Below are 14,376 nucleotides of genomic sequence, written 5' to 3'. Positions count from 1 at the left end.
GTATTTGAAGATGGTTTTCTTTTAACATAGTTAAATTATGTTTTCAGATCATACAGAATTTGTAGTTCCCTGGTAGTTTTTCTTTCTGTGAAAGTGTTCTTTGATTGAAAGAAATAATTTAGGTGTGGTGGCGGTTGTGGTAGTTCGTTAATCATAGCCCTGCATAATAGCTTATCTCGTACATAATAAATTTGATCCCTGGTGTGTGGTTAGGTTTGATGAATAAATCAGGATGGTGATCTGTTTCAGAAATCTAATCGTTGCTTAATAGAGGCAGTTAAGACTTGTTTTTTGAGAGCTATGGTAATTCAGATTATCTCCCAGATATGTTCTAAACTTTCCTCATCTTTTTAGAGCAAGTGTTATAAAATTCTGGAGAGAAAAACCCTCAGAACTCAGCATGCAAACAACTGTAAACCTTTCGTTCTCCTTTTTATGCTGTCTCAACAAATTTTTAAGTGTTTATGAAAAATCTGGGTCTCTCTGTGTATATTGCAAAAATTCCTCTATGATAACTATCATAATTGTTATTAGAAGATAATTTTCAACCTCCAGGGAGGCATACACCTAAGTCTTTGCCCTTAAATTTCGGGCTGGTTGTATAGAGGAATGAACCTGGACCAGCGCCTGCGTAAATCCCGCCCACACGTGTACACTGTGCTCCCAGCCATGGACCCAGCACCTAAGGGTGGCACCGTCTCATTTAATCCTCGCAGAACTCCTGTGGGTTGAGTACGTATTAGTTTTCTCACCATGTTTTCAAATGGAACTCTTTCTCAGGTTAAGCAGCTTGTCCACAGTTAAAGTCATGTGCGGGGCAGAGCTGTGGATTGCACCAGTCTGGCACCAGGGCCGTCTCTCACCCACTGCGCCAGCCTGCAAGGCACATTCAAGTACGCATTCCTGCAGACGCTTCTGTTAGCCTTGTAATATTTTTGTCTCATCACGTGACTCAGGGAGAGAAGAAATGGTTGAAATGTCAGCATGTAGGCAGCGGCCTGGAACTCTGATCTTTTCTGTTCCCTGCTGCCCTCTGCCTCCCCAAGACCCCCTCAAATAGGATTTCTGATGATTTGTGCACCACTCGGTGAGCTGTGTAAAGTAGTTAATTTCTTTTTAATTTAAAACATTTTGTACCATATTATTCCAGAAAAGGTGGTTAATTACTAGAAGATGTGAGTGCTTGAAGTAAGTGGTTCAGTAATTTTTTATTTACAGCAAAACTGTTTCTTCTACTCAGATAATTTTGTGCGTCATCACTACCTATTTTACAGATTTATAAAACTGTAGTGGAATTTCTCTCTCCCCCCCCCAAAACCCCAATAACACCCTGTTAGTCCCTCATATAATGAGAGTTAATCATGGAGATGTTATTTTGTTGTGAAGTGTAAACATTGAATATTGAATAAGCGCTTTATCTTGATGGTTATTTTCGCTTGTGGATGCTTACTTTATTTTGGGGGGGTAAGATTGGTTGTTTGTTGATAGAATAATGCAAATAAAGAAAGATTGTAGAAGTTCAATAAAAATGTGAAAGAGCATTCAAAATATAGGTCTTTTTTTCTAGAATTTTACTTTTTTATCTTAAAAAATATTTATACTTTTTTAAAAAAAAATTTATACTTTTTTTCTAGAATTTACTTTTTTATCTTAAAAAAAATTTTTTAAACAAATGGTGGTGATTAACATACACATTGTATGTTAATTGAAATGCTGGTGATTAACGTACACATTGTATGTTAATTGAAATGCTGGTGATTAACGTACACATTGTATGTTAAAAGATTTTCCCAATAAGGTAATTATCATGTCCATCATCTCACATCTGTATCTTTTTTGTTGTTTTTGAGAATATGTAAGTTCTACTCTTAACACATTTCAGTTATGCCATACAGTCGGCCCTCTGTATCTGTGGGTTCTGCAAATAAGGGTAGAAAATATTCAGAAAAAGGATTGCAGATAGTTCTAAACAGCAACACTTGAGTTTGCCTAGTGGTGGCCACTATTTACATAGCATTTATATCGTATTAGGTATTAAAGTGATCTAGAGATGGCTTAGTCTTAGGTTATATGCAAATACAGTTGACCCCTGAAGGATGAGGGGTTTAGGGGTGCCCACCCTCCATCGGAGCCCCCCGCACCTGTGGCTCCACGTACTCGGGTTCAACGAGCCTCAGAGCCTGTGGACCTGTAGTACGTATCTAGTGAACCAAATCCAAGTGTGAGTGCACCTGTGCAGCTAAAGCGCATGTTGTTAAGGGTCAACTGGGCTGCACCATTTCATGTAAGGGACTCGAGCATCTCTGGATTTAGTACCTGCGGGGGTCCTGCAGCCACTACCACGCCCTGCCAACCCCCCACTGAGCATGACTGTGCAGTGTTGTCAGCCGTAGTCACCGTGTTAGGACCGTGTTATGGTTGTCAGCCATTATCCACCGTGTTGGATCCTCAGACCTTATCCATCTTATAACTGCAAGTTTGGACCTTTACCATCCTCTCCTTATTTTCCCCACCCTGTAGCCCCGGCAGCCACTTTGCCACTTTCTGTTTCTACATGTCAGTGATACTGTGCCGTGCAGCATTTGCCTTTCTCTGGCTCATTTCAGTTAGCATGATGCCCTCCAGGTTCATCCATCTTGTTGCACATGACAGGATTTCCTTCTTTTTAAAGGCTGAATAATATTCCATTACACATAGATAAATAAAATCTCACATTATATATATGTATATATGTATGTGCATATGTGAGAGATATATATAGATATATGTAGATATAAAATGTGATTATATATACACACCTGTATATCTATTTCACATTTTCTTGATCTGTTCATTCATCCACAGATACTTAGATTGTTCCCATACCTTGGCTATTGTGAATACTGCATTAAGTCCATATTTTTTACATTATATGTTGCAGAAAACAGTTTGGTGTTACATGCAAAAATGAAATATCTGATTAAAAATGACGTTCATTCTTCTTAAAATCCATGCGTTGAATCAATCCAGTGAGACTGTCAAAGGCAATCCAAGGAAATTTGGTGTTAAAATTAATTTATTGAAATTATTTAGTGGGCATGAAAACGAGAATTACCTTTTTCAGCGCACTGGAAGAAACATTCTGTTGACTGACTCAGCACATTTTAATTGAGGGCATATTATGTGCTAAATGCTGTGTAGTTTAAAAAGATGTAGAGATGGATGTGCTGAACGGTCAAAGAGGATGTGGAAAGAGTGGACAGAGAACCGTGGAGGCCGTGGCGGGCGTCCGGGTGAGTGTGAAGCAGCAGTAGGACACGTAAGATGACCAAAGCTTGAACCTTAGGCCCTGGAGGGTGCCACTTGCTTTGAGTATAATTAGTAGTACTTTGGTTTGCATCAAGATATATAGTAGTTTAAAAGTGACAAACATTTTTTAAAAGTGATCTGTTGTGATTGGACTTGTATTTCTAAATACAAAATGCTACAAGCATGCACTTAATTTTAGATTTCTGGAAGGTTATATCATAGTTTGAAACAACACTAGGACTAATGGTAAGTTTTCATTAAAGTACGTATTCCTTTAGTTTTAAGTTTGCTGGTTAGGTAACCATACCATGTGTCACTCCCCGTAATTTTCTTTCTTTCTGTTTTTTTCTTTCTTAAAGGGGAAAGAAAGGGAGAGGGAGGGGGGAGAGAATATGAATGAATCTGGGAATATGATAATGAATTTGAATGAGAGGCATGAGTATGGAAATATCTGTTTGGGATTTGAAAATTCTGCTGTAGCAGATATGTAATCATCTCGCTTATTGTGGAGTTTGTGTGTGTATGTGTGAGGTGGGGTTAGCAGTTTGCACACTATCTTTGATTTCTTTTCCTTTGGCAATTGTTAGATATAAAGTATCTGCATGTGGGATTGTTACAGAAATTAGAGATGATAGATGCAGACCATACAGTACAATGCCTGGCATATAATAGATAGTTGTTATTGTTCGTAAGGAATAAGTTACCCTTCATATAACATGGGTGGTACAGTCAAATGATTTAAATAATGCCTTGAAACAATAGGTTTGAAACCAATATTCTTGGTAATTTTTATTACTAAGCTGTAGAGACATAACATCTCTACAAAAATAATGCAGCCCAATATCCAAACAGTAAATTGAATGCTAGATCATAAAAGTACAGATGTCCATTGTGTTTTGTGACCTAGTCTGGTTTGCTATTTTTGTATTAGTCTTAAGGAAAACAAGGCTCCAAAGCTCTGAAATATTGCAAACACACAGAATGGTACAGAAAACAAGTGTACCCTGCTGAAAATCTTTAATATTATGTACTCCTGCTGAAAATCTTTAATACTAGAATATATTCTGCAAACTTTGAAAAAAATCTAACACAAAGAGCCTTCTATGTTCCTTGAAGGAATTTGTTTCCCCTTGGGGGGAGGGGAGAAGGTCTGTGGGATAAGTTTATTTAATATGACATCAGTTGAATAAAGCCAGCTGTGAGTAATTATATTTGATATTTGATTTCCAGCTATTTTGTTGAACTATTATTGGCTCTCAAGGTATTTGGATATTAATTAAATGATGACTTATTGTGAAGGAGTCTTGTTTAATGTTGCCTCAAATAGAACATTCAAAATGGGCCACCTGGTGCAAAGTTTTAATTCTTTCCGGTGTAGCTGGTTTTTTTTTTTTTTGCAGGAGGCCTGGTTACATGTGAATTTCAGATATAGCTGTTATTTTAAAGTCAGTATATTTTTAACTCAGAGGAAAATGTAGGGCTCAGATCTGTTTCAGCAGTGATTTTCTCTGTATTATATATGTATACATGAATAGAATTAAATGTATCCGCTCTCTGTCTGAAGTTTTTCAAACTCAGGTTATCATCAGTGAAGAACTCATGTCAGGTTGAGTATAGAAGCAGGTATTTTGTTTTTGTTTTTTAGCATGTTGGCCATTGTACCGTCAAACTGCGTAAGCAGTGGATATTGTGGGAGATTTGAAAAAAAAAAAATCACAGGGGATAAGAGAAAACAGCCACAAACAAAAGAATTGAAGAAAGCAAGGTAAGAAATTGGTAGTAGGCGCGGACAGTCGTGGGTTAGTCCTCCAGGGATGTCGGGAGAAGAGCAGAGGCCTGAACTGGAGGCCTCAGCAGCTCTGGCAGGAGGCACGTGGAGGTGGGTGTGTGCACAGGTCCAGGGTGCCCCCCGGAGGAGAGGCGCGTGCGTTGTGCAGGTAGCGGTGACCAGACGCGCCTTTGCCCCTCCTCCTGCATCGGGACCTCGGTGCCTCACGCTGTGAAGCGATCTGAGCCTCAGGACCAACCTCACCCCAGCAGCTGGCCACGGGGCCTTCTGCTGCTCGGGTTCCAGAATCCAGCACTTCTAGCCATTTCCTGGGGTCGAAGGCGAGTAGGAGGGAGGTACGAGATAGGGTCCCTCCCCGGGATACGGCCTTACCCAGTATTGCTCGTATTGCCCTGTTGCTGCAGGTGTTTCATGTGTATGTTGAAAAATACCAATGGTACAAACGAACGTATCTGGTCAGTTGCTTATGACTGAGAAGAGGGGAGGGGAGCGTGCAGCAGAGTGGCCCGAAAAGGCCTCCTGGGGGGTGTGAGTGGAGGTGCCCATCAGGATGGCGGGCAGGAGGCTGGGAGACAGAGCAGCCTCCAGTGGAGGCTGGGGCAGAGGAAGTGGGAGGAGGCTGGAGTGGGACCTGGGGGGCACCCAACCCGCTTGTGTGACAAGATGCAAATCGGGGATCCAGGAAAGTGTTCCCCTGGTGGAGGTGACAGCCTCTCTAAAGCTGTCCAGGGCCCCTTATTTTATTTGTGTTATGCATGATAAAAGGGAAGAAAGCCCTGAAACTGCCCATGCCATTGGAAATAGAATGGAAAAAAAGAGTGACAGGAAGCTTCACGGGATTGAAAAAACTAACTAAATGTGTGAAAAAAGAGAAAAGAGCCGCTACAAGGAGCAAGGACAAGTTGGAAGATAGCTTCTCAGGTTTTCACTGGAAGAGCTGGGCCCCTTGAACCTGTGGCAGAAGAGGGGAGATCAGATGTAGCTAGTCTTTGGGGGTGAATATGATGTGGATTTCAGCTACCATTTGAAGTGATGCTCCAGCAGCTTCAGAAGGTAACCGATCGGGGGGTGACTGGTGGTTTGTAAGAGCAGTCAGGGTCGCGGGGTTACTTGTTAAAGATGGGCTGAGAGCAGACACGGTTTCTTATACAGGAGAGTGAGGTTTGAGGACCAGCCCGGTCCTGGCGTTGGGGAGACCCGTGCAGCCTGCAGAGCCCCTTGAGGGGCCCGGGAGACCCAGGGGGAGGGGTGGGCAGTGCTGTCCCGCCCCTGACGTGTCATGCTCTCCTCCCTTTGCTGTCTTTCCTTCTGACTGCTCATCACTGTCTAACACTTTCGACACTCTGCTTAGTCAGTCCCTTTGCTCCCACTGGACCCGCATGTCCACAGGTCAGGGGGTTTTGCCTGGTTTGTACACTGGTGAATCCCTACCGTCTAGAACAGTGCTAGGCACGGGGTGGAACAGGCAATGCTAATTTGTTTGAAAGAGATCCTTGGTGATCTCTGAGAAAGGGATTTCAGCAAAGTGAAGGGCAAAGATCAGATTCTAAAAGGTTGTGTAATAACTGGATAGTTGAGAAAAGGGGTAAGAGGGATGAACCTCTCACTCCAGAACCTTGGCAGGGAAACAGAGCTGCTGCTGTGAGGACTTTGGAAGGTCAGGTGAAGGAGGGTCAGTGGGAAACCTCTGCGTTTCTAAGAAGAGAATTGGAGGGGGTGGGGAGAGCACAGTGTTGAGAGCTGAAAAATCTGGGGGTGTGGTTGTTGCTTGTGTGATTCCGTGCGGACGTTTGAACGGCTTACTCATTTCAGAAAAGACACAAGGGGTGGTGAAGCAGAAAAAGTATTCATTCTGGGGTTTTTTTTTTCCGTTCTTTTAAAATGTGTAAACATTTCATTTTCGCTCAGGGTGCTAATACTGACGGCAGGGTGGACATGAGTGTTTGGGGGTGTGATCAGTGCTACCAGACTGTTTTCTGCGTTTCAGATTTGTACACTCAGTGCTTCACTCACAAGGTAAAATTGGCCCCCTTGGGCAAGACTTGTATGCGTAGCTGGTGGAATCCCCACCGGCATTATGAAGTAAGGGGTTTCAAAGGTTACATGTGGGTCACTTCAGTGACATCTAATAATTACCTTCCCGAATAAAACAACGCCTTGGGCCCAGAAGAATAAGAAATGTAACAGGTAGTCTTTATCTGCCGTATAATTTAGGGTTAAGGAGGGGAAAATGATACACAGGGACAAGTAGTCTAATGTAGTAGATTTAGTTCCATACTTATCTAATGTTTGAGTTACTAACGTTTTCCACTCAAAACGAAGATTAGCTGTCATGAAGTGAAATTTTAAAAAGGCAGGGATTAATGTATCTAAATAATGTCCTTAGCATTGGTCACCTTTCCAAGTGACACAGTTCTTATGAAAACCCGTGCTGTTGCTCAGAACATTTTTAGACCATATCATGGTGGAGTTATTAGAGTTGCTTAGTGAACCCCCCAGGGAAGGTACTCTTTACTTCATGTAATTGTATTTTATTTTTGATCCCGCTGGAGCTTACATGGCCAACTCATTCCCTAGGCTTAGTTCTGGGTGAACGTTGGATGTTCTCAAAAGCCAAAACTCCCAGAAATAACTGCTAGTGATAATATGCAAAAAGAATGTGTTTTCAGATATTCTGGTTTTAAAAAAATTTATTGAAGTATAGTTGATTTACAATGTGTTAAATAACTTCTGCTGTCCAGCAAAGTGATTCAGTTATACATATATAGATACATTCTTTTTCAAGTTGTTTTCCATTATGGTTTATCACACGATACTGAATATAGTTCCCTGTGCTATACAGTAGGACCTTGGTGTTTATCCATCCTGTATATAATAGTTTGCATCTGCTAATCCCAAACACCCAATCCATCCCTCCCCTTGGCAACCACAAGTCTGTTCTCTATGTCTGTGAGTCTGTTTCTGTTTCGTAGTTAAGTTCATTTGTGTCATAGTTTAGATTCCACCTATAAGTGATATCACATGGTATTTGTCTTTGTCTGACTTCCTTCACTTAGTATGATAATCTCTAGGTTCATCCATGTTGCTGCAAATGGCATTATTTTGCTCTTTTTTGTGGCTGAGTAATATTCCATTGTGTGTGTGTGTGTGTGTGTGTGTGAGAGCATGAGTGTGAGTGAGTGTGAGTGTGTGTGTGTATATGGCACGTCTTCTTTATCCACTCATCTGTCGGTGGACATTTAGGTTGTTTCCATGTCTTGGCTATTGTGAATACTGTTGCTGTGCACACTGGGGTGCATGTATCTTTTTGGACTATAGTTTTGTCAGGCTATATGCCCAGTAGTGGGATTGCTGGGTCGTATGGTAGTTCTATTCTTAGTTTTCTGAGGACCCTCCGTACTGTTCTCCATAGTGGCTGCACCAATTTACATTCCCACCAACAGTGCAAGAGGGCTCCCTTTTCTCCACACCCTCTCCGGCATTTATTGTTTGTAGATTTTTTGATGATGGCCATTCTGACTGGTGTGAGGTGGTGCCTCACTGTAGTTCTGATTTGCGTTTCTCTCACGGTTAGCGATGTTGAGCATCTTTTCATGTGCCTGTTGGCCACACAGATGTTCTTCAAGCATATGTAGCCTCTGCGGACGGTCAGCTGCTGGGAGTGACAGAGGATGGTGGTGCACGGCCTGTGACCAGAGAGGGGGCGGCTATGCCCCCGCCTCCCCTTCTCCTCTGCCTGGCTCGGTCCCAGTTCATCCTGTCGTTGACACTTGGCTCTGACAGCAGACTGGATGCAGGGCAGTGGGGGGCTCAGGCCCTCCGAGTTCAGCCTAGCCGGTGGTTCTGTCAAGCTGGGTTTCATCCCCAGAGGCGTGCAAATTTATTTGACTTTTTGTCAGAGGGCATTGCTGTATAATTTATCATTGAGCTGTAATAAATTTAAATAACTCAATAAAGATCTACTTTGGGAATGACACTGCTTTTTCTAGTGCTCAAAGGACTTGAAGCTAAATGCAGGGTCTAATCACATGTTCCTGTGCGTGGTAGGTACTCAGTGGCAAGTCGTGAAGGGTGAGGTTCATTAGTTCACTGTGTTTGTGTGAGGGTCCCGGGCCCCCAGGAGAATGTGTGTGATGTGGTGTAGATAAACCTTCTGATGAACAGCTGGCAGTGGTGATGGAGCGGTGGAGAGCATTTGTTGAGTTTGGGCATTAGAAAACTTGTTTTCTGATGCCTGTGGCTTACAACTGAGTTTCTATCTCACATTGTAGTCATCTGTGAGGGAGTTTATGGGTCCTAACAGATGGAGTGTCATTCTTTTTCCTTCTTGTTTCTTTGTTGATTATCTTTAAAAAAAATTTTTTTTTCAGAGTATAGTAGATTTACAATGTTGTGTTACCTTCAGGTGTACAGCAAAGTGAATCAGTTATACAGATACATGTATCTATTCTTTTTCATATTCTTTTCCGTTATGGTTTATCACAGAATATTGATATACCACAGTATATAGATGCTGGTTTATCGCAGTAGAGTTCCCTGTGCTATACGCTAGGTTCTGATTAGTTATCTGTGTGCATATCGTAGTGTGTCTTTGAGGACCAGCATTTGGTTGAACTGTCTCCAGGACGGCGCCCGGCGCGGGGCTGTGTGCACAGCGAGTCTTCCATGCCTGGGCTTTCCCTGTGAGCCAGGGGAAGGGTAACGTCTAAACAAACAGATTTTGGGGCTCTTCTCTCCCCACATTCTCTGTTGAAATTTGGGACTCAATAGCAGTTGTCATTGGTATTAGGAAAAATACGAGCTGTGTTTAGGATTCTTTATTTTCGAGTCCAGCTGTTCGCTACTTCTTGCAGCACTGTGTTGTACTTTAAAACCCGAAATCGCCTAAGAAGACACAAAGGAAAAACTACAGTGCTGTTCCGAGTATGTCGCCTGGATGTCTCTGCAGCGTGGCCGGAGAATTCCTGATGCCTCCTTCGCCCTGTGGCACCCGACCGCCTGAGATTGCCATCGTTGTTGTTAAAAGTGGATGATAAATATGGTAGCTGGGGCTCAGAAGGTGCCTGCTCTTTGCCAAGGCTCTGTCCTCTGAGCTTTGTGAATCTTCCTTTAGATACCATCATCCTCTCCAGTTTGCAGGTGAGCAAACAGGCACAGAGAGGCTGAGTGGCTGCCGGGAGCGCAGAGCCAGGACTGGGGAGCCGAGGGTCCGAGGAGAGGTGCCCGCAGGGTGCACCCCCGTCGCCTGCCCTGCCCAGAGCATCTTGCTACATGTTCTGCAAATTTTCCATTCTATTCCAAGGCCCGGCATTCCACCAGAAGATTATAATGTTTAGAGATTTCTTTAATAAAAATTATTGAAAAATCTCTTTTTGGGGGGAGGATCAAAATACCTAGTGTGCTTTTCTCCGGAAAGTTTTGAGAATGAGAGCTGGAAGTAAGAGGTGAATAGTTTGGGGAATTTGCGGTCACCCCTCATCCCCGCGTTAGCGGCAGGCTCACCTAAGTGGGTGCCCCAGGTTCTTAGGTTTCATCGAGTGAGACCCTTGACCCTCCTGACCGCCGCTCAGAAATTGAGGTGCCGACATAATGTGGGCAATTACAACAGACTTCTTCTACTAATGATATTCGAACAATGAATTACCATCACCTAGTATCAATATGGTTTCAAAGGATGACATTATAGAAGCAAAAAGAAGCATGTGAAAGTGGCGATGATCCCCAAAGCTGAGCTCTTTAAGCTGAGCCCCTCTGGCTCGTCCAGAACCTCGTACAGCACCCTTGTTTTTTCACTTTGCCACATGCTAGAGAAGGCCTTCGTGTGGACCTACGTTTGGAACCCCTCCTCGAGGCTTCTTTGAAATTTGTCCTTTACCAGGAAAAGGAAATTTCACAGCTTCCTTTTCCTTCTTCCTGTGTGGATCCTCTGGTTCTGGGATGAAGTAGCTGATCAGCAAAGCCACCTCCCCTTTATCGCACTGGCCCTGGAGTGCCAGGCATTCTGAGTTCTGAGCAGTTTAGGAAACATGGGGCTGGGGGCCGCCTTCCCACCTTCCTTCTCATCCCCCTTCCGGCTGTGACGGCTCCCCCATCATAACCGACTTCACCGAGGGCTCTTTGTCTCCTCCTGATTTCTGGAGGGTCTTGGTATGATGCTCGAGGTCTCCGGGGATGTGTGTGTGTGTGTATGTGTGTGTGTGTGTGAGCATTGCTGTTTTGATGGCCAAAGGGTTCTTTGTTTTTTTTTTTTTGTGGTACACGGACCTCTCACTATTGTGGCCTCTCCCGTTGCGGAGCACAGGCTCTGGACGCGCAGGCTCAGCGGCCATGGCTCATGGGCCCAGCCGCTCCACGGCATGTGGGATCTTCCCGGACCGGGGCACGAACCTGTGTCCCCTGCATCGGCAGGCGGACTCTCAAACACTGCGCCACCAGGGAAGCCCGGCCAAAGGGCTCTTGATTTATGATATTTATTTATGAATGTGATGGAGTCCAGTGTATAGATCAAATATACACATCCACAAATTTAAGCTGTCAGACGCACGTGGTACATCCTGTATAGTCGGGGGCAGTAGGACAGCTATAAGGTAATGATGTTAGATGTTAACTTCCAAGGAGAGTTTGAAACATGATTGAAAGGTAGGATGCTTCAGAAACTACCACCTGCTGTGCTTTCCAGCGGAGCACTTGATTAGAATTATTTATTTATGGACAGATCTGAAAGAGACCAATTTCGAACAGTATCTAAAATGTCTTTAGCGTTTAGTTCATTTCTGATGAACATAGTTGGAAGGCTTTCATTGATTAGGTAGAACATTCGCATGTGCTTCTCCTGTCCGCTTGAGAAATAAAAAAAGTTTGAGAATCAGTAATGCTCTTGGTGGTTGACTCCTCGGTAAAACATTCAAGATGGGAAAAACATATGTCAAATTATTTTTGTCTTTTGTCCTAGAAAAATAGCAGCAATGCCGTTTTCTATATTTAAAACCTGCTTTCATACGGGAGTGCTTCCTTTCTGCCAAGAGGCTGTGGACAGCCCGTGTCCTCAGTGACCTGCTCTGCTTTGCTTCTGTTACGCCAGGACTGTGCGAACCCAGTCCTGTAGGGATGCTCAGGCTGGCACAGTGAATGGTTCCGAATGCACACCTTTCAAGGAGCCTCTGCAGTTAGGTGGTCTTTGGAACTGGGGGCGTCCTGAGGGTAGTTCTGCAGCCCTGGGCCCTTGTTGCCCAGGTTTTCGGTGGGCTCTGCCCCCTCCACCCATCCGCACCCGCTCTGTTCCTGCAGGGCTTAACCCGAGCCAGACCATCCCTGGGGAACGAGTGCCACACTGGGCGCAAGGTTGTAACTGTGTCCTTAGAGGAGAACTGGGTGGAAGGGGCATGTTTGGCTTTTTTTTTTTTTTTTCTTTTTTTTAAATTGAAAGGGAAGATGGTCCAGGAATCATTTTATCCTAGTTGGGGGTGGGGGTGGGGCGGAAGGGGTGTGTGTGTGTGTGTGTGTGTGTGTGTGTGTGTGTGTGTGCGTGTGTGTGCGCGCACGCACATGTGTGTATGTATACAGCTGATTGACCTTTCCGGTTGTACTTAATCAGATGTTTAAATGTTAACTTAAAATGTGCTCATTCACTGCCTGCTCACTTATTCACGGAGAACAAAAACCAGACTGGCATTCAGTTCACGGCAAATCATTTTCTAGTGCGTTCATCTGTGTCCGTGCAATTCAAATTTGACGACACATTTTGCAGTCTGAGGGATTAAAATAAAGTAGATACTTCACAGTGAAGATCTGTTGTGATGTTTGTTCCCGCTGCCAGACAGATGTGGATTCGGGGGAGGTGTCAGCTTGGTCGTGGGCATTGTTCTGAAGTGGAAATACACATACTGACCCTTGAAAACAGGAATTGTGGACTGAGTTAGACACTTGATATTTTTCTTATTTGTCCGCCCGATGAGTTTTTAGTTACAATGAAATTGTTGATTTTTTTCTAATGAGAAATTTTAACCTTCACAGACCAAACTTACTTGCTCTTTTCCCCTCGGACACGGCGGTGAGTGCAAGGGCGTAACGAGTGTCTCGGTTGCTAAACAGGACGCTGCCCATTTAGGAGCATAAGAGCTGCCACCGGATGGCTGCTGTTGCTGAATCATTTAACTCTCACGTTTTCTTCAGTGAGGGTGAGGATTACGTGCGATACGTCCTCTGCTCCTTAGAATGTAGGAAGTACTCCTCTGCCTCTGCAGCTCATCTCCCCTGTAGTGTGAGGCTCCTGGGCTCCCTGCTGCCAGCTAGAAACAGAGGAGGCGTGGCAGCCTGCGCTCTGCTTAACCCCGAGGTCTGTTTTGTAATTTTCATGGCTAATTCAAGAGGTACTTACCTTATAATTATCCCTGTCTCAAGTTTAGGAACTGTTCAAACACTCTCTTTCTTAAAGATATAGGAACATCTGAGGAAATTTTGGACAAACAACAGCTTGAACCTGTATGTTTTACTCCTGGGATTCCTCATCCACGTGTCTTGTAAGGATGCAGCGCTCAAGAGCCTGGGGCTGAAGGAAGGTATCCAGGCTGAGTCTAGATGACCAGTAATATAATCACCAGGTTTTCCTGCGGTTTTTGTTTTTTTAACATTTTTATTTTTCTGCATTTTGATATGTGCATTTGAATGAAATCAAAGCTCTGGGGGACTGTCTTCCTTTCGGGTATAAATTAGTAAGCTCAGAAACAGCCTTCATATGATTTAGGGTTGAAATTGCTGTTTAAGAACAAACTTAAGAGTTTTACTGAATCACTTTGCTGTACAGCAGAAACTAAAACACAACATTGTAAATCAACTATACGCCAATAAAAACTTAAGAAAAAAACTTTATTTTTAGGACAGTTTTAGATTTACAGAAAAACTGAGAGGATAGTACAGAGAGTTCTCGTATGTCCTCCACACAGTTTTTCCTATTATTAATATTTTACAAGGATGGTACACTTGTCACATTTAATAAACTGGTACTGACACGTCAAAAAAAAAAAAGTTTTACTGAAAGTCATGCACTCCACCGTGGATTTTTCCTTACATTTCCCTGAACTATGTGATGATGTAATTTCCTGGGGTGTGAGGCAAGAGGGCCCCAGACAGCTCAGCAGTGGAGTGATTGGACATCTTTGTTTTAAACGCTCTGGTTCTTTCCCAGGGTGTGTAGGTTGAGGGCGGTACCCGGTTTAAAATAAGATTTCTCCCTGCTCGGGATGGTAGAAATGAAGTGACTTTAATGGGAGTGTTGGTGGGCCCGTTTCCTGTCCCCCGTC

At 43.5% G+C, this 14,376-nt stretch overlaps 1 protein-coding gene across 5 annotated transcripts in view; it reads left to right on the top strand.

Moving 5' to 3' along the window:
• Positions 1-14,376, top strand: part of RAPGEF2 (Rap guanine nucleotide exchange factor 2) — a 246,004-nt gene that overhangs the window by 57,138 nt on the left and 174,490 nt on the right. The window contains exon 2 of one of the 5 annotated variants that reach the window (XM_079919705.1): positions 4,934-5,053. The exons of the other annotated variants lie outside the window; for them this stretch is intronic. The gene's annotated coding sequence lies outside the window, so the exon portion shown is untranslated. The remainder of the gene's footprint in view (positions 1-4,933; positions 5,054-14,376) is intronic. 5 annotated transcript variants of the gene reach the window in all.

The sequence above is a fragment of the Stenella coeruleoalba genome (assembly GCF_951394435.1).
Source record: "Stenella coeruleoalba genome assembly, chromosome: 4".
In the NCBI taxonomy this organism is placed as follows: Eukaryota; Metazoa; Chordata; class Mammalia; order Artiodactyla; family Delphinidae; genus Stenella; species Stenella coeruleoalba.
Note: the sequence above shows the minus strand (reverse complement) of the source record. Positions and strands in the feature narration are given on the sequence as shown.